Source organism: Nerophis lumbriciformis, linkage group LG09, assembly GCF_033978685.3.
Source record: "Nerophis lumbriciformis linkage group LG09, RoL_Nlum_v2.1, whole genome shotgun sequence".
Taxonomy (NCBI): Eukaryota; Metazoa; Chordata; class Actinopteri; order Syngnathiformes; family Syngnathidae; genus Nerophis; species Nerophis lumbriciformis.
Window position 1 is genome coordinate 31,098,269 of NC_084556.2, and position 19,746 is coordinate 31,118,014.

The 19,746-nt window shown below is 37.6% G+C and overlaps 1 protein-coding gene across 4 annotated transcripts in view; it reads right to left on the minus strand.

Annotated features, from left to right (window-relative positions):
* abr (ABR activator of RhoGEF and GTPase) overlaps positions 1-19,746 on the minus strand; it is a 230,510-nt gene that overhangs the window by 39,559 nt on the left and 171,205 nt on the right. The gene's annotated exons all lie outside the window — the stretch shown is intronic.

Sequence of the window (19,746 nt, forward strand, 5' to 3'; positions counted from 1 at the left end):
ATGACCCATTTCTGGTGATGAAGAGATGGCAGCTTCACGAGACGACACACCACTGACCTGCTTAAATTATTTACTCTGGAGAGTAAAACTACGACTGACTGCATAAAGCCACCTGGAAGGTTACAAGAGCACAGAGGAGGAGGAGGCGGCGGCAAACAGAGGTGACTGGATTACACAATAGAGGCTGGAACAAGTGTTTATAGAAAAACTGTTTTAGATGCGCAAGTAGGACCACAGTAGTTTGGATATAAAGTCACTTGTAAAATCAGTGTTGATACAAGTTGACTCCCTTTGTCCTATGCAGACCTGTCACTTTGCTACTTTTCTACAGTAGCACAAAATTATAACATGTGTATATTTTTTGAAGTATTCTTGTGGCTCTTGTGTTACGACATTTGATTTTGAATGTCATGTTACATGTCATAGTTACAGTACTCACGTTTGTATTCATGCATTTTATGTGACCATGTTTTCTGTGTACAATATGAGTGACTTAAGTGGGTGTTAATTTAGTTACAATCCAAGCATAGGGTACAATAAAACCTAATCACAGTGGTAGGAAGGGAACTTGTTTATAACCAAAGAACCACCTGTAATTTGTTTAACATATCAGTGTTACCTAAGAGATGTATTATTTAATGCCATCTCATTACAAATAGTACTATAGATAAAGTGATGATACAATAGCTAAACAGCCCCACCTAAGTCCGCACATGTATCTGAACAAAAAACGTTAACAATTAATTTCAATTCATTTAACTAGTTATTGCTTTTCGGTCTGCTGGTGTTCTATCAGAGAAACACAGTGCAACATAACCAACACAGTTGCATTTTTTAAACGATACAGCATGTGCTTCATCGTCATCTTTTCTGCAATAAATACAAAACATTGGCATATTATCGTATGTTTAACTTAAATATTTACACTGACAACTACAAGAAAAAAAAGAGTGTGATATTGAAAGCATCATACAATATGGTCCAGTGCGTTTCATCATTCATTCCATCAAAATGTGAGGCACTGTAGCTTCTCAATAGTATCAGCATTGTAAGTTCCAATTATTTTCTTGCCATTCACTTGCGGGTCAATAATTTGTAAGGTTATCTCACATCCGCTTCCACGATTCAGCTTTTGTCTTTTAGCAATAAACGAATACAAAAGAAATCTGTGAGCGATTAAAGTCTAATTAGCAGGTCAAGAAGCTGTCAGTTTGTCAGATAAAAATTACTTTATAAAAAAACTCATCAAGAATTGTGATGATTGGGTTGTGGCCTGTCTTGACCTTTCTTAATGTTCTCATTCTTGACGACTTTGAAGAAAAAACTAAGAAAGCGAGTGACCTGATGCTGACTGGCTCGTTTCAAAGTGGCTTCATCAAACATGATCAAGTTGCCACTGGACTGAGCGGAGGAGATGCAACCAACCCAAACACCTCCTCTGCAGACTGTGAAACACAACACTAAACACATCCTTCTATCCGGCGGTTACACCACACACATTACACAATAGGTCCAACGTGAGACTCTGTGAAATCGAGTCACCTCCCTCGTGAGCGCCCACACTAAAAGCGGGACAAGCGGCGAGATGTACAGGTACACACTTGAGATGGCGCCTGATCCACACATTTGATGTGTCTGCCAGGGACGTTTTGAAACAGATTAGTGTTGAGATGAATTCAGCACAACACAGTGGTTATGCAACAGGCTGCTTGAAGTGAAGCAAAGAGGCCACTTGAGATAGAAAGGCTGTAATATTCTCTGAGGTGATTTAAAATACTTTATTACAAAAACAATATCAGACATTGCACTACTCAAATGTTGCGAGTTGATGCTGGGCTTGTCTCTCTGAATGCTGTGTTGCAGTGAATTAGAAGCATACCCAAGGGATTCCTCAATGTTAACGTGTAACAATTCCAAAAATGTTACACGTGGTGTCAGTTCGCTGGATTTTGTGCGACCTTGAGCGCCTTGCAATGGCAATGACCTCACCTTTTAAACAGCTGACTAATTGAAAACATTCCCAATGGCAATTTGGAAGATTGTTGGAATAACCGACAACAACAGGCTCTTTTCACAGAAAAAAACATACCACGCACTGATAACAAAACTGTTGGCAGTAACTCACATTTTGGTGATATATTTTTACAGAGCCTTATTAATGCATGTAAACATATTTTGTAAAAATGTCAAATTACATGTGGGGGAAACCCTGTAGCAGGATATAAAATAATCTGCCTTTTGTTTTGGAAAGTTTTGTCACGTAATAACTAAGGCACAAAACCCTCCCAATACTTTAAACATATGTTTTACTGCTCAGTCAATAGAATCTCCATGTTACATCCAGACAAGAATATCGACACTGCAATAAGAGAAGTTATGCTAATTTTAAGATAATGGTGATCAATTAAGTAGAACCCTCAGCTCAGGCAGCTGATAAATTAAAATTAATAAACTATGAAATACATCACATTTATTATACTACCTCCAAAGACATGCACCTGGGGATAGGCTGAATGACAACACTGAATTAGAGTGTGTGAATGTAAGGGTGAATGTTGTCTGTCTATCTGTGTTGGCCCTGCAATGAGGTGGCGAATTGTACCCTGCCTATAAAATGTATGTGTATATATATAATGTATGAAAATGTATGTGTGTATGTATACTTATATACATATATATATAGAAATTGTACATATATACAAATATACATATCTATACATATTCACAACTATATATACATATACATGTACAAATATATACATACATATATATACATACATCTATACATATACACACATAGATACACATACATATGCATATAGACATATATATATATATATATATATATATATATATATACATATACATGTACACATATATATATATATATATATATATACATATACATGTACACATATATATATAAATGTACACATATATACATATATATACAAACCCCGTAGGGCTTCACGGTGGCAGAGGGGTTAGTGCATCTGCCTCACAATACGAAGGTCCTGAGTAGTCTTGGGTTCAATCCCGGGCTCGGGATCTTTCTGTGTGGAGTTTGCATGTTCTCCCCGTGACTGCGTGGGTTCCCTCCGGGTACTCCGGCTTCCTCCCACTTCCAAAAGACATGCACCTGGGGATAAGTTGATTGGCAACACTAAATTGGCCCTAGTGTGTGGATGTGAGTGTGAATGTTGTCTGTCTATCTGTGTTGGCCCTGCGATGAGGTGGCGACTTGTCCAGGGTGTACCCCGCCTTCCGCCTGATTGTAGCTGAGATAGGCTCCAGCGCCCCCCGCGACCCCAAAGGGAATAAGCGGTAGAAAATGGATGGATGGATGGCATTAACTTTAGAATTTGATGCCAGCAACACGTGACAAAGAAGTTGGGAAAGGTGGCAATAAATACTGATAAAGTTGAGGAATGCTCATCAAACACTTATTTGGAACATCCCACAGGTGAACAGGCAAATTGGGAACAGGTGGGTGCCATGATTGGGTATAAAAGTAGATTGCATGAAATGCTCATTCACAAAAAAGGATGAGGCGAGGGTCACCACTTTGTCAACAAATGCGTGAGCAAATTGTTGAACAGTTTAAGAAAAACCTTTCTCAACCAGCTATTGCAAGGAATTTAGGGATTTCACCATCTACGGTCCGTAATATCATCAAAGGGTTCAGAGAATCTGGAGAAATCACTACACGTAAGCAGCTAAGCCCGTGACCTTCGATCCCTCAGGCTGCACTGCATCAACAAGCGACATCAGTGTGTAAAGGATATCACCACATGGGCTCAGGAACACTTCAGAAACCCACTGTCAGTTACTACAGTTGATCGCTACATCTTTAAGTCCAAGTTAAAACTCTCCTATGCAAGGCGAAAACCATTTATCAACAACACCCAGAAACGCCGTCGGCTTCGCTGGGCCTGAGCTCATCTAAGATGGACTGATACAAAGTGGAAAAGTGTTCTGTGGTCTGACGAGTCCACATTTAAAATTGTTTTTGGAAACTGTGGACGTGGTGTCCTCCGGACCAAAGAGAAAAAGAACCATCTGGATTGTTATAGGCGCAAAGTTGAAAAGCCAGCCTCTGTGATGGTATGGGGGTGTATTAGTGCCCAAGACACGGGTAACTTACACATCTGTGAAGGCGCCATTAATGCTGAAAGGTACATACAGGTTTTGGAGCAACAAATGTTGCCATCCAAGCAACGTTACCATGGACGCCCCTGCTTATTTCAGCAAGACAATGCCAAGCCATGTGTTACATCAACGTGGCTTCATAGTAAAAGAGTGCGGGTACTAGACTGGCCTGCCTGTAGTCCAGACCTGTCTCCCATTGAAATTGTGTGGCACATTATGAAGCCTAAAATACCACAACAGAGACCCCCGGACTGTTGAACAACTTAAGCTGTACATCAAGCAAGAATGGGAAAGAATTCCACCTGAGAAGCTTAAAAAATGTGTCTCCTCAGTTCCCAAACGTTTACTGAGTGTTGTTAAAAAGAAAGGCCATGTAACACAGTGGTGATCATGCCCTTTCCCAACTACTTTGGCACGTGTTGCAGCCATGAAATTCTAAGTTAATAATTATTTGCAAAAAAAAATAAAGTTTATGAGTTTGAACATCAAATATCTTGTCTTTGTAGCATATTCAATTGAATATGGGTTGAAAATGATTAGCAATTCATTTTATTCCATTTATATTTACATCTAACACAATTTCCCAACTCATATGGAAACGGGGTTTGTATATATACTGCACATAGATACATATACATATATGTATCTATATATCTATATATTAATGTGTATATATATCTATATATATATATATATATATATATATATATATATATATATATATATACATATGTATACTGTATATATACATATATACACACACACACACACACATATAGATTTGTTAAAGTTAATGCGATAGTAATACGTTAACTATAAGTTCCTTTAACGACAATCATTTTTTTAACGTGCGATTAACATTTTTGACCCACTGCAGGCATGCCTTCCACTCCCCTCTGCAGCCCATATCGGGTAGTTACAGTTCACTACACAATATTACCATCGCTATGGTATATTGTTTTATAACCTCTTCTGATTGATAGTTCGCAAATGCAGAACTTCACTTCACTATTAATAAATAGGTAGACAATGTTAAAACACTGTCATGCAGAGATATGAATGCCATTAACTTGCACTACTGTCCAGAAGTTTGGGAAACTTATTACATAAGCACACTATATCCACTCATCACCCTGCAGAAGAAAGCACTAAGAGTCATTCATAAGGCAAGATGTAGATATCACACAAATCAATGTTTCTTACATTCAAAACTATTGAAATTTAAAGATTGTGTGGAACTACAAATATTACAAATTACATTTAAAAGAAAACAGTGTAAAGTGAGTAATGTGGGTAAAATATTGATTACACATTTTAATAAGACAGATTTTTTTTATTGTATATAGTAATAATGATGATAAGAAAGCTAGTTATTTGATTTATAAAACAAGGGGTGGGAGTAAAAAATATTAACTTCTTCCCACTCCTTTATGGATATGAAAAAAACCTAACCATCATGTATTTTTTAATTTTGTATGTCTTTTCATTGTGAAATATTTGTTTAAATTTTTGTACCTTACTGTAATGTTTTCAAGACTATTTCTTTTTTTTTTTTCATTATTCTTTATTCTGCTTTGTTTTAACATGTCCAAAATAAACTACTACTTCAGAAACATTTAATCATGTAAAAGAAATATCACCTAATATCTTTGACAATCAAAGCATGATCGTAACAATCCACATTTTGTGTTATTAATGCATGCAACTGCTATCTAAACATGGAAGCGTAGCGCCTCTCCTCTAAATGTGAGTGCTCATAAAGCAGGAATACAAATTCTGTGATCGTATAAAATAGAAAATCTGTCAAGTCACCAACGCACTGCAAGTATTTTTTAAATTCTCTTTAAAAATGCGTTTGTATCCTTTTCGTGTTGAGCTGTTTCAAAAAGAATAATGTTTAAAAACATTTAATTAAAGCAGATTAATTGTCCAGTCATGGTATTAAAAACTTTTAAAATGATCTGCCTATAGTACACTTATAAATGACAAAACATAAATTGTTTCTGATTGTCACAAGATTAATCGCGATTACATATTTTAATCATTTGAGAGCCCTAGTATATAAATAATATATATTACATATATAATATATATAAATAATACATTTTATCAGTTATAAATGAATATATTTTTTGCAATATAACTGATCAAATGTATTATGTTATCTAGCCCTAGTCTTGGCTGTTTGTTTTGGGGACTCGAGAGGTGACTTAACAATGTAATGTGTGATCCACATGTAGCAACTACATTTCTGATATCATTAAGAAAGAGGTGTTATGTCTTATGTGTAAAGATACTAAACAACCACACCAGTCACACTAGCACATGCGTACAGTGAGGACGGAATGTTCTAGATCAGCTGGGATCACTTTAAAACAAAACCAGATCTGCCTAAAGCATCAAAGTTGAGCATAAGACAAGTTTCTGCATCTACTGATTACTGATATAAGAAAAACACAAACATAATGCAGTAAGATGCAGGCAGCGCAGTCTGAACAGGAAATGGGTGGTCAGCCACCCACGTCCTTGGAGCCAGGAAGTCATAAAGCAGGATCAAACGACAGCTACAACATGGCTTACAGTCCTGGTATATGAACAGCGTGTATGAAGGCAAGTCATGAAATGCTGACAACATTGCCAAAACTTCCAAACTATGAAAATGGCAGGGACTAATGTTATGGGAGAAGATTATATACATGAAGTTGATCATTAGGCTTGATTCAAGTTCATAGTAAACAGACACCACGGAGCTTTGTGTATGTAAAGCAGGAATAAACGACAGATTTAAACATGTGGATAAAAGCCGTATTAATGTCATATTTAACGAGCTCAAGATGATGACACAGGATGTCTTTGTTTAAGAGGAGGGTAAAAATTATTGGTGGTGTAGAACTTTCCATAGTCAGGAATTGTGCAGCAAGTAGCGCTCTATGTAAAAGATTAGGTTGGAACTAGGCAAAAAATATATTAAAATGACATTGTAGAGATTGGCCTTCTCCAATGTTGTCCTCCTATGCATGGCCGTAACTACCATTGAGGACACCGAGGTGATGTCCTATGTATTTTTTTAAGTGAGAAAAAGAAGATGATATGACTGCAAATATACTTTGTGTCAGACATCGTGTGCGCTGTAAATCACTATGCGGTAGGTCATCCTCTTTTAATATAGGATCTATGTTCATACACAGACCGCTACAACTCCAGACAACGTAAATGGTAAATGGTTATACTTGTATAGCGCTTTTCTACCTTTTTAAGGAACTCAAAGCGCTTTGACACTATTTCCACATTCACCCATTCACACACTGATGGCGGGAGCTGCCATGCAAGGCCCTAACCAGGACCCATCAGGAGCAAGGGTGAAGTGTCTTGCTCAAGGATACAACGGACGTGACTAGGATGGTAGAAGGTGGGGATTGAACCAGTAACCCTCAGATTGCTGGCACGGCCACTCTCCCAACTTCGCCACGCCGTCCCCAACGTACTTTTACTTTCAACATTATCTGATCGAAAATATGCTGTCAACATAACATTATTGATTAAAGTATACTGACTTCACTAATGTTGGTTTAAACGCAGAACACACGCCATGCGTAGGGCTTTGCTGTCCGTGGAGTGGCCCGTTTTGTGTGACGAAGCACATGTCAAATGTAAATTATTGAATAACAAGAAAATGGATTGATGGAAGGCACTTTATATGAAATTTTACCCCAAACGTATTCCTAGCCACATGCTCTGTTACTGATTAGAATATGAAGACAGATTTCTCCATTTAACTTCCGGTGCCTCTCGTGGCATGCGTTATTAATACTTGAAATTCAAAGCACAAGGTTTTGGGTTCAAAGCCATGTCGGAGATTAAATGTTGTTGAAGCTTTTTAAACTTAAGTTTTAATTATGTTAAATTTGTTTCATACGCTAAACTACAGCATAGTAATTAAAAAAGTGGATTGTTCATTGTGTTGTCAAGGTAAGATTATTCATATGATTCTGGGATACTGGAGGTGGGGGAAATAATACATTTTTAGATGCATCGCAATTCGGACATGGTCGATTATAGAATCGATTAGTAAATGTCAATAATTGATAATCGATTTATTCATTGTAAATAAAGTAATGCCAACAGTTCTAAAATTTGACTGAGATCCGACCAGCTCCTTTACTATCGGGCACTTATGGTCCAGTTGTGCACACATTTTCCTAAATTTAATAAATGTGGGAATTAATTTCTTGTTCCAAATAAATATATATTTTTTTAAGTTGCAAGTGATACACGCTTATTTAGTGAAACAAAAAGAAATGTAAAACAGCATCAAATAAATTAAAGATGTATCAATAAACGATTTTTAATCGAATCGTAGCTACTGAATTGTGATCGTAATAGAATCGTGAGGTGCCAAAAGATTCCCACCTCTATAGGATACTCTTTCAAAGCTCTTATTGAACCACTAATGTTTGATCTCAGTATTTGTCAAATCCTTGGTTATGGCCCTGCTCCTAAGGTAGGACAATGGGTACAAACACAGTACACATGACTGCTCATGCTAAGATTTGGGGGGGGTTGTTTTCCATTGATGTCGCTGAATGCATTTTAAAACAATAAACACTACTTAATCACTGACACAAAAAAAGTCAAATTTAAGGTAGTGCTGACGTTGCTAAAAAAGCAAAAAGTAATATCACAAAGCCAACAATAACAATACCACAAAACAACAATATCAGCGAAAAACCGGGTATCGTATTGTATCTAAATGCTCCAATAAAAACACTCCATACAAGAAGTCAGTTCTAGACCTGCTCCGGCACTTCTATCAAGCAGTGCCTGAATCCAGCATGCAGAGCCTATGTGGGCAAACAACACTATTGTTGGAAATTGCTAGAAATAATACACAAATATGGTATAACAGTGGTCCTCAAAAGGCAGGTCCGCGCATAAACCCCCTCATAATAAAAAAACATAAAACCCCACAGCAATCTTACAGAAAATCAGTGTGTGCATGTACATGCCAATACTTTTTTTTTTTCAATATAGCATCTCCAGATCAATGAGACATAATCTTTAAACATGCCTAATATATCAGAAGTAGAGCAGGCGCACACATATTGTACAAAAGGTAAGACCATTGGTTTTGGTTTTCTGTTGCCCCCTATTTTGTTTCAAAGGCTATAACTGAAAAAGTACAGATATATGTACTTCCACTGGTACAAGAGTTCATGATTGGACTGTTTTTTGTATTGAGTCTTTGAAGTACTATTCCAGTTACAAGACCTTCTGTGAAACCGCTCAGCGACAATTCGACTGCAAGGTTAATACCGGTAGTTGAATCAGACTCCTCCGAATCCAACCTTGATGACAGCCCTAATTCATTTGTCATTTATATGTATTTTGCATTGTTTTCTGCATATTAAACTGTAATTATTCTCAATTAAATGGGTTTTGTGTTTATACTGTATTTGTCGGTGTCTTAAATCGTATTCATTTGATTAGCATTATTTCCTATAGGATAAATTGCTTCTATGTTTGCCGGAAACTGAGGTGTCGCAAGATTTATTTTGCATTACCTTGTTTCAAATCTGTCAAATCATATCACCGCTTTGAATTTGAAGTTGATTCATATAGATTATCTTAAATGTATTAAATCATCATTAGTCTACCGAGTTGCGTACAATATTGGTTTCTGTGATAGAAATGCACATCCTAAGTGTTTATTATTGTGACTTTCTCTGAAGATAAGCCAAGTAAACAAAATGTAACAAACATCTGTCGGTATGAAGCAGTGTACAAAATAGTAACTCAACATCAATGCATTTGAAATACAGCTCTTGCATTTGGATCCTTTTCGATTATGCAATGGTCATAATGTTGTGGTCGGTTTACAGTAAAGTGTACATGAATGTCTCACGCTACATGATCTAGGACAACAAGTCAACATAATTAGATGCAGACTGACAGCTCAGCCTGCACAGAATAACATTTTTCACAGTCCAAGCCAATTGTTTGCTTCTCTATTAGGATTTACGTAAAAAAAACAAAAACAAGGACAAATACAAGCTAAGGATCTTGTTAATCTCCCCAAGTTGGCAAACTGAAAGCCAGAACTGACAATTTATGTTGGGACATTGACAAATTAGTCCTGTCTCTATGTGCGTTCAAACAAACAAGGTTAAATCTCAAGTTGCAATGCCAATGACAACCAGAATGGCTAATTCCATTACTGACGGAATAGTGCTTATGTGGTCACACACAGAGGACACTGATCCACAGAGGAAGGATTTCACAGAGCTACAGCTGAGATGAATCCATGAGCTGAGCCTCACAGCATGCTGGCAGGCAGGCCAACTCATGAAATTAGCTTTTATTACTCAGAGAGCCAGAACGGTGGTGCAATGGGAACAAATGAGGTGCATTTCTTTACCCTGTGTCATCTGTTACCTATAAAACCAGATTTTTAGAATAAAGAGAAGCTGTGGGGACCACAGTTTTGTTGTGTGTTTGTTGAAACCAGAAAAATACCAATCACGTGACACTATGAATGAAATTGGAAACATCACAGGAGAGTGAAACAAGTATGAGTACAATAAAAATTCAAAGTAATTTAAACACTGCTATCAGTAGACCCCACTAAGATGTTGCCATTACAAAAGTGTAGGAATGTAATTAGTATCGCGGTTTCAAAGGCTTCACAATATTGCCTTGACATGTGACGGTATCAAACAAAAACTTTGTGGGTGTAGTTTTTTTCTGTCGCTTTAGCGTTGGCGTGTCTTAAAATAAACTACATCTCCTCGAATCCTCTGCGCAGCATGGGACACACAAGAAAGCAGGAAGTGAAGTGTGTTTGAAATCGTATTAGATAAGAGGAATTGTTTTTTGGACGTTTCCTGAAAATTTCATAAAAATCTATCAATTACTGTATGAGTTATGTTGCTAACAAACACACAAACAAACCCTGGCAAAAACATAACATCTTTGCCGTTGGTAAGAAAGTCTGCGTTCTGCAAAGCAAAGCACGGCACTGTTGTCTCAAGGGTTTCCAAGGCGACACAAAGCCAGCCGGTCACGTCGCACCGCACGGAGGGAAATCACCAAAAAAAAAACACAGCGGGAAATATATATGTATAAAATATATAAATGTTTAAGCGACTTGATCATTCCTCAATCCTTCCATCCATTTTCTATCCCCTTGGCTTTCTCGATGTTGCGGGGGGCTGGAGCCTATCTAGCTGCACTCAGGCGGAAGGCAGCGTACATCCTCGACAAGTCGCCACCTCACAAACCATCAGCCAGAAAATATATTTAAAAGCCAATGAAGCTAAACATCAATTTGTGAGGTATTTACATTATTAAAGGTTATGTTGATAGCTACATTTTTGAGAAACACCATTTTTCAGACTGATATAAAAATGGCCACTGTAGAGAACACTGCTTCTCACAAAGTGAAAGCTGAAAGACATTAAAGTGAACATTACTGTGTTATACTTGTTACACTAGATGTTTACATTGTCACTTTAAAGACACTCAACAGTAAGGTTTTTTTTTTTAATATTTGCTTGAAACAGTGAATGTTCCTGCGCAATTCCTTGCACTTAAAATATATGTTATGATAAATGATAAATGGGTTATACTTGTATAGCGCTTTTCTACCTTCAAGGTACTCAAAGCGCTTTGACAGTATTACCACATTCACCCATTCACACACACATTCACACACTGATGGCGGGAGCTGCCATGCAAGGCGCTAACCAGCAGCCATCAGGAGCAAGGGGCGAAGTGTCTTGCCCAAGGACACAACGGACATGACTAGGATGGTAGAAGGTGGGGATTGAACCCCAGTAACCAGCAACCATCCGATTGCTGGCACGGCCACTCTACCAACTTCGCCATGTTTGTAGTAATAAATATGGTTAGAATGTTTGAGCATTACTTTTGTGTTCAATAACCGTAAGTGTGTTTATCCTAAACTTTCCTGGCACTTCATTTTAAACAACATTTTTACCAAGTTTTTTTTTTGGACATATACCACAATAAAACCGAACTGTGAGCTTGTCAGTATATTGCTCCTTATTCCAGCCACACTATTAATCTCCCCAAGACTTTTTAACAGCTCGAACATTAAGACTTGCTATGGGAAATTTGAAAAACAGTCCAGTTTTCTGATTGTCAAATGGAAAACCTATTGCATGGCTTGACTGAAGGTCTGTCTCTGCCAGTATCATCTGAGCATAGAATTTGACAGCCTGGTCCAATATGACTATCATCGTATAAGCTTTCCCCCTTTAGAATGTTTCCAATTACCTTTTGCACAAAGAAAGACTCCATGAGAACAAAGGTCGCTAGTAAATGTGAGAAAGGAGTCGCAGAGTCTCTCTGGAGAGCATTTAATTTTTCAAGCTCTGATGGGTTCCTTTGTTCCCTCTTTAACCCTCAGCATCTCATAATTGGCCACCATCTGGGGCTCTCGTTGCAATTCTCTTCCTTTTCTGTGTTCTGCTGTCTTCTCTGTGTGCGTTGCAAGCGCGCAACCCTGACATCTGCATACAATCTGACTTTGATATTATGCAATGTTATAATGAGGACCGATCATTAAGTCAGCTTGTTTGTTATATTTACTGTCCTGTATGGATAAATACAAATATAAAGACATACCATTCATTTAGTGGCATATTTGTACATACACATGAGGTAATGGTAGATAATGGAAAAGCAGTTCAGTCATGATGGAGAAGGATATACAAATGGTTTCAAGCTAGAAGCATGGTTTTCAAAACTGCACCACCCTAAAATGATCAAGTATGCCAGTAATGTGGCTAGGGATAGGTACCTATTACATTTGAATCAATACAGTACCAATTTCTGGTACCTAGGAATCGATACCGGTACTCAACAGTACCAATTTTCGTTATTTTTGTGTGTTGTTATATATTGTTTTCTTACGGTTCATCAGTCTCATTTTGCATGTATTAAACAGTAGACTTTGCATGCAGCTGCATTTCCAAGACGTTAGATGGCAGTAGTGTATAGGCTACGGTATGTTGTTTTGCCCTAAAAAGTGTTTATACCGTAAGTATTGTACTTACCACACACCAGTGGTTTGATTGGAAGGTGCATCTTAGTTGTAGTTTTCATTATCAAATTTGAAGGTGTCCCCATGTAAAATTGCGGATGCTAATCAGTAGCATGTCATTATTATTATTATGATTATTATATAATAAGGATCGAGCTAGTACAATTTAAAAAGTGGAGCCTTACATTACAGTCAAATGTTTTATATCAGGCATACTTGCTTTGTTGGCAGGACCGAGTCTGCAACCGGACGTGACGTCTTGTGAAACAAAGGTATCGAAATATGGCACCATTTGACTTTATGTGAATCGATACCCAGTAGTACAGACAAACTTCAGTCGGTGCTTGTAAAAGTACCAAATTCGGTACCCATCCCTAACTGTGGCATACAGTAGCTTTACTTATAAGGGGTGCTCAAGAATATCGATTTACATTGGAATCGTGATTCTGATTCTAAATCATTTCATAATTTTCTGGAATTGCTAAAAACATATACAATTTTAGTGAGGAAAAATATATTTTTTTAAAAACAATTTTAAAAAAAACGTTAATCAGGTCATTTCTGTGCTTCCTTGTTGCGCATAAACGCCAGGAGCCAAGAGGAGCCTTAGAAAAGTTTTTATTATCATTTGTATTCGAAATAATACATTGCAAGAATCTGTATGAATCGAAAATCTTGTTGAATCGAGACTTGATTGTGAATCGAATCAGCATCGGATCGTGGGTTGTTGTTGTAAGATTCTCCCAGCCCTATTACTTACTATTACTGTATGACAGTGTCTCCCATATTTTAAGTATTTGTTGTATCTCGCCGCAAGTACATTTTGGCCACCACAAAAACACTGGATTATGTGCACTACTTGTCAGTAACTAGAAGAGTTGCTGTTGATTCAGTCTCAACTAGAACATTAGTCTGCTCAATACAAAACTGGCATGATAGCATGTGTATAGAACATTCAGGGAGAGATTATCCCTGAATAGATCTTCATTAAATATATATTTTTAAATTTGTATAATTTTGCCAAATGACCATATACTACCATCAGAGAACAAAGCACACTGACAACCAAGAGATCCCCACCCACAAAGAATGTATAACTGAAGAATGCTTTCAGCAGAGCATGTAGTTATTCAAGACATCTAAATCCCTAGTGGCAGAGTCTGCTCGTTTTCAGTCGGATGGAAGAAGTTCACTTAAGCGAGGGCCTGAGACAGAGAAGCTTAGGGGGCAAAGACAACACAAAAATAATTGGAACCATGTCAATGAGCTCCACTCCAAGGAAGTTGCTTTAATTGGGGTACCCCGAAAAAGAAAAAAAAGAGTGCAATACACTGTGAGGAAATAACCTCTTTAAATCATTGTGTGGAAAAATACGGTAAACTTATAGCACTTTTTGTTAATACTCTATTACATGTTATTATTAATAAATACATAAATATTCCAAAGAACCACTTCAAATCACACACACCATGAAAGGAGACACATGTTAATAAACATCAGGGAATACAGAAGACTGATGTTATTGATATCATTTACAATAAAGTACTGTCCGCTTGTTGGAGAGCTGAACACACTCAGTTCCATCTGTTAGTGTTGTTGACAGCTGCGTGTGTGTGTGTGTGTGTGTGTGTGTGTGTGTGTGTGTGTGTGTGTGTGTGTGTGTGTGTGTGTGTGTGTGTGTGTGTGTGTGTGTGTGTGTGTGTGTGTGTGTGTGTGTGTGTGTGTGTGTGTGTGCGCGCGCGCGTGCGTGTGCATGCGTGTGTGCGTGCTTTTGTGTGCAGCCAAAAGTTTGGTGGAAGCATGGCAGATCACAGCTTGAAATGTCTAAATCAAATAAATTATATTATATACTAATAGTCACACACAAAACATGCACACACCAAATGTAAAACCAAACATTTCTGTGTTCTAACAAATATTTAAATTACATTTAAAACTACTGTACTGTAATTTTGTGTTTTAAAAGCTTTGTTTGTCTGAGGGATGGAGTTTGAACTTGTACATGACACACCTGTTTCCAACCTACAGTATGTAAGACAAGGCGCAATTAGCCAAATGTCGGCACTTTCACTAATAAAACCATCCCAAAGCATATAAATGTCAAGCTTTGCATCTTATGTTTAATGACGAGGGACGACGACGGCGCTTAAGTGGGAATGAGAGTGCACACAGATGCTCACCACAAACTTTACAGCCCCTTGGCAACCGTATTTTTACAGTAACACCGGCTAATGTGTTACCGTACCGTTCCTGCTCTTCTAAGAGGGGCCTTAGCGCGGCCTGAAGCAAACAAGTTCATCACTGTTTTTCTCTTTTCTTTTACAATGTCCGACTTATCTGGCTCCCATTATCTCCAGGAAGCTGGTCGGGTTACAGCTTATCGAGCCCCGTTAACACGGCAGAGATGTCGAGAGGAGGCTGACATGCGCTAAACCCTAATATGAGCCAATAAAAACAACCCCAAGTGGTGTCTCAGGGGTGGTGGGAGTGAGGGGGTCATGTAGGTTGGTTGGGGACATAACAGATGTGACGGCAAACCTCTACAACTAGCTTTATACTGGACACACAGGTGTTAAAAAAGTGGTTTCTTTTTTGACATTTTGTCACTAGGCTCTTTTGATTCACTGGCAGACCCCTGATACAAAAAGACAGAAATCCTTAAGAAGGGTGGCCAAAGAAAGGCTTGAGAAGGGTATGTTGTGAGGGTCGGGTACTGGGTGAAAGCGATGCAGACACTGAGCAATAAAACCTGCCTGTGCTACACAAAGCTGGGACTGGGAACCTTAACACTTACACAACTTGTTCCCTGAAAGCATGGAAAGGCCAACTCCTTCGTTAATTGTGAGAACTTGCCGAGTGTAGAATCGGTTTGCACGATGGCTAGATAATGATGGTACGTCATAATAATGGTTTAGTGGTTTAGTACATAAGGGAGTTTTAAGGTCATGGTTTTCAGTACAATGAGAGAACAAAATGCAAAACTAAAACTGCATGGCTTTTGTGTTTAATGCTTTTTCAGATAAATCACAGTAAATAAAGTGCATCTTGTAACTATTAATTACAATGGGAAACATCCATCAATCCATTCATTTGCTACTGCTTGTCCCTCTCTGGGTTCATGAAATATCTATTTTTAACATAAAAGTTGCTGCTTTTACTAATTGCTTTGACTAATTGTTTGTTCTTCTCAGGGCACTGAATCGCTCGCAACTGGACTGTTCTAATTGTCTTACAGTCGAAGTTCATGCTCACAGACTTAGATAGGACAGCTCTAGTCTGACGGCCTGGTGGGGGATTAGGGTTCGGTACTGAATTCATTACTTTTATTGGCACCGACTGATTTCCAACGGTACTACTGTGTATCGATTCATTTAAGATCAAACGGTGCCTTTTTTTGATACCTTTTTTGCTTGTGACGCCACGTCCGGTTGCAGACTAAACACTCAAATAATTGGTGAGGAAATAATCACTCAAGCAGCACTCAGAGCGGACCAGTTAGGACTGCTTCTAGGTAATGTTACAACTGTTAATACCAAAAAAGCAAGAATGTCTGATAGAAAACACTGGAACGTAAAGTGAGGCTCCACTTTTAAAAATGCACTAACTCGATGCTAAATTACATTGGTTTTCCCTTATACATGCTACTGATTACCATTGGCAATATTACAAGGCAATTTTAACACCTCCAAATTTGGTAATGAAAACTACAACAAAGATGCACTTTACAATCAAACAGCTGGTGAATGAATGATAGGTGGTGGTCGGCAGCCACGCTTCCGTCAGTCTACCCCAGGGCAGCTGTGGCTACAAATGTAGCTTACCACCACGAAGTGTGAATGTGGAGTGAATGAATGATGGGTTCTCCCTTCTCTGTGAGCGCTTTGAGTATCTAGTTGATAGAAAAGCGCTATATAAATCTAATCCATTGTTATTATTATTATTATTGTTATTATTATAATAAGTACAATACTTACAGTATAAACACTTTGTAAGGCCCAACATAAGACAAGACTGGTACATTCAGCTTCATGGCATTGACTACTTTCTAGCTAGGCAACACGCTGTCATCTATACACTGCTGTGGTCTAAAGTCTTGGAATTGCAACTGCATGCAAAATCTACTAAAGCAAGATATAACAACTGGATGGCAGAGTCATCACAATCAGTTAATTTTTAAAGTTACATTAAAAAAAGTTGGTTTTAATATTAAACGTTTAATAATTATTAACACAAACAAATGTACCATAATTTGGTACGGTTGAGCACTAGTATTGATTCCCAGGTACCGGGAATTGGTGCCATATTGGTTCAAATGTGGAAAGTACCCATTCCTATGCAGGATGCAAAATATTTATTCTCTATCTAAATCAGTGAGCATGAACCAATAAAGCATGCGCTGATCAAAGGCGAAACATTTTCTTAGACAATCAAAACAGTCCAGTTCTAATCGATTCGATGCCCTGAAAATAAAATAACATGGATGAATGAGAACGTTCGCAGGCATGTTTTTATTGTGCGTTTCTTGGTTAGTTAGTTTGATTACACAAAAACTACACAACTGATTTCCACTTAACTTTATGGAGGGGCACATCAACCAGGGAAAAAGCCCATTGCAAATGAAAATATAACCCAACCAGACTTAAATCCTCCTGGAACCAGCTTACTAACCAGCCTACTAACTAACCAACAGATGAACACCAAAACATGAGGCCCTCCTCACATCTTTGTGGAGGTCTGCGTTCTATTGAGCGGCATACAGGTTTTCAACTGACAGCAAAAATAAGTCTGTATTTATAAAATGAGATCACTTTATAAGTACAGAATGTACAGCCAGTGGAGGATGAATGGAATAATGCCAAAGTCATCAAAAAACGAAGGAAGCCCTTTCCTTAAACTTGACAATCTGAAGAGTTGATGTGTTTTTTTTTCTGACATATGCAAAGAAGAACTTTGAAGCTGGCGTTTTGATGGATGTGGGGTGTGTAACCCCAACTATGCTTCTGGTCAGGGAAGCTTTAGCACTGTAACCCAAGAGGTACTCATGGGATATCAATGGTTGAAGGGCTGCAAATAGAGGACATTACTTCCCTGCACAAGTAACTTCGAGGTAACTTGGATCTAAACACAGTGGCCTCAAAGTAGGGGGTGAATGGAGATGTTTTACTTGGGCCCCAAGAACAGCGGGTGCCCCTGGGCTTTTGTAAAGTATGTCGTTTTATTTAATTTAAAAATGTTATTTAAATATGTAATTGTTTTTTTTAATGCCATAAATGTTCATGTAAAATTAATACAGCTGTGAAAGTTCAATAATAAAGTTGTTTAAATAAAATGAAGATTGTCCATGACTACTACTTACAACACCACCCATCAAAAATACAAAATGTTTGTTCCACCTGGATAGCGGAAAACCTATAGCATCGAACACTTCACTCAACACAGACGTCATAACGTCATCAAAGCTCACCTTTAAGCATCCACACACAACACTAACATTTTGGAACAAGGAAGAAGTGACAGAAGAAAGTAAAAAATATAATGACTTAATTTGTGGCAGCATACTGTAGTAGATTGTTATATATAAGTATTACTTTTGCCTCTCTTTACCCATACCTGTGGTCATTCAAAAAGCCTCAAATAAAGTTAGAAATAGAGGTCAGACTCGTTTTTAACGACGAGGAGACTTAACTTCCAAGAGATGCACTAATAAAAATATAATCACAATAACAATATTGTATTACTATCATTTGTATTACATACAGATGATAATCCCACGTGTATAATCTAATCTCTATTTTACACTCTGAAGTAAAGGAAACTTGACAATAATCATATTTAAGGGAAAATGACAGGTTATTCATATTCTGGCTACTTTATACTGAATTTGTTGGCTTTCATTCGTTAAAAAAATAAAATTTTACAAAAATTTTACAAAACCAAATTATATAGGGGATTGATCTAGAAATCACTGTTAATGTTAATTAACGTTAATGTTAATCCCATCTCTAAAAGTCAAAAACCTAATTAAAGTTTTTACATGTGTTTAAAAAAATGGCTTCAACCAAATCCATGCAATCATTGTTTTAGTGCATGCAAACATACCAAGTATGTGTGTATTTAACAAATATCTACAATATAAACAGTCAAAAACTAATCACGCAACTTGTGGCATCTCAGACTTAAATTTAAACATTTTCTAACAATAGAGAAAACTCGTTTCCCATCAAGTTAAGCAACAGCCGTAGGTAGGTGGTGAGACTCATAAAAGAAAAAGAAGAAAAAACATCCAGCACAATATGCCCATCTACGGTCAGTCACTAGTCCACAAGCTTGTGAAGGTCTCTAGAGAGGAAAGCAAAACACTGACAGCCCCTTCTAAACTTGGCTTCACCAAGAAAGCAAACAGCTTGAGTGAAGTCTCAGGACTCAATTCTATTTTACCCATCAGTATTTTTTTTAGCAATAATTGTTAAGTCTCTGGTTGCTTTTTTTATTGAAGGTAAAAAAAAATTATAGAATTTGATAGTTTGGACATT